The sequence below is a fragment of the Pavona decussata genome, unplaced genomic scaffold (genome assembly GCF_977016875.1).
Source record: "Pavona decussata unplaced genomic scaffold, jaPavDecu1.1 SCAFFOLD_190, whole genome shotgun sequence".
Classification (NCBI taxonomy): domain Eukaryota; kingdom Metazoa; phylum Cnidaria; class Anthozoa; order Scleractinia; family Agariciidae; genus Pavona; species Pavona decussata.
In genome coordinates this window covers 1,765,364-1,767,583 of record NW_028145599.1, presented here as the reverse complement: position 1 = coordinate 1,767,583, position 2,220 = coordinate 1,765,364, and positions in this window count along the sequence as shown.

The window sequence follows — 2,220 nt, the reverse complement described above, 5'->3', positions numbered from 1 at the left end:
CACTAAGACTGTGCACATTAACACATTCGGAGGTGCATCTTCAACCAATACCTATGCCGTAGGATCAGTCAGCATCATTACCGATGACGGAGCAGTTACTGCTGACACTCTCATTAAAGATGTCATTGTAACCCCTATTGACCGCAGAAATTGGTCTGAAAGCCTCAAATCAACTCACATAACAAAGCTTCAGCTTGCAGATGATTTGACTCAAGATTACTTCCCTGTCCAAGTTCTTATTGGTCTGGATTCCGTCTGGCAGTTCCTGAAACCTGATGTCATTTACGGCTATCCTACTGCTCAAGCTTCCAGCGTAGGATACCTACTCTCAGGCAGGCTGTTCCCTGTGGAAGAGACTGCAGGCGAATCTCCCTCAGTGACACAGTGTTTTGCCAACAACCAATCATATCACAGGCAAATGTTAGGTGACGGCGAGCAGTATGACTGTTCTCGTGAGAAGGATCTTGAAGTCCACGACAAAGTTGCTGATTTCCATAGAATCGAAACCCTGGGGATTGACGAACGCAGTGACCCCAGTCAAAAAGATGATTTCAGAGCGCTTCCAAACTCAAATGGATTACCGCGATGGGACATACTTTGTACCATTACCCTGGCTTGACAATCACCCGCCACTCCCTTCAAATTTGAGCCTTGCTACCAGCCGTCTAGAGCAGGTCAAGAAAAGGCTGCTTAAACTGGATCTGTGGAAACCTTATGCAGACATCCTTGCTGACCAGATTAACAAAGGTTACGTTGAACCTCTCCCTACAACAGAAGATCCTTGGAATGAGAATAACGCTCATTATCTCAGCCACTTCTTCGTTCTGCGCCCTGACAGTGAGACGACACCTCTTCGAGTTGTCTTCGCAGCCAATGCAGGTCATGTGTCACTGATTGTCTGTATACAGGTCCCTGTCTGTTCAAGTCACTCAATACCATTGTCCATCGCTTCAGAGCACACAAGTATGCCTTTTTGCTGACATAGAGAAAGCCTTCATGCGAATCAAGATAAATGAAGAGGATCGAAACGATGTCTGCTTCCTCTGGTTTGAAGATAGACATCCAAACATGCCAATCAAAGTTTACCGCTACACGTCGGTCTTCTTTGGAGGAACAAGTTCCCCCTTCATACTCAATTCCACCCTTCGTCATCATCTGTCCCAGTACGAGCAGGATCGCGATTCATTCATTCAATTTGTGGCTCGTGACCTTGAAGAGAAATTGTACTGTGACAATGTATTGACAGGAACTGACGATGAAGATTCTGCTATTCAGTACCACAACTGTTCAAGGAAGATCACGAGGGCTGCTGACATGGATCTCCGCCAGTGGTTCACTAATTCTCCAGCACTGTCCGCCATCATAAGCGAGATGCAAAATGGTTCTCAGAGGGAAATTTCAGGACTATTAGGACTGATTTGGAACCCGAAGGAAGACACTCTGTAGTTCCCACAGAAACCCATTGTCATTCCCCCCGAAGTGCCATTCACCAAGTGACAAGTTCGAAGTTCCGCAGCATCAACATGTGGCCCAGTTGGTTTCATCTACCCTGTTCTCGTTCAAGGTAAAGCGTTCATCTCGTCCCTGTGGGATAAGGGATTCGACTGGGATGCAGTTCTCCCTGATGAACTACAGGAAGAGTACAACAGGATTGCCAGTGAAATTGAAAAGGCATCTGAGCTCATCACTCCATGTTATCTAGACCTTGACAAGACACTGCCTGTTGACATGCATGTCTTCTGTGATGCATGCCCCACTACCGCAGCTGGCTGTTGTGTCTTCTTCGTTCAAAACGACAAAGTCAAATTCATTGCATCCAAGGTCAAGTTTGCTTCATCTAAACATGCACGAACTGTCCCCCAGTGGGAATTAATTGTCATGGTTTTGGATGCTCGCCTCGGTGTCACAATTAAAGAGATCTTTGCAAAGGACTTTCCTTCAATCTCGTCACACTACTGGACAGACTCCACAATTTGTCTCCATTGGCTTTTCAGTCACAAGTCACTCAATGTCTTCACCTGCAACCGGAAGACGGAAATCTTAAAGTTCACTGACATGTCCAGTTGGTCGCATGTCCGTTCAGGAGACGACCCAGCAGATATCCTGACCCGTGGCTGTACTTCTGAAGAGTTGCAGCACCCCACACTGTGGGAGAGAGGTCCTCCATGGCTGACTGACCATTCTATTTGGCCTACTTGGAGTACTACAGGTCTCGTGGAA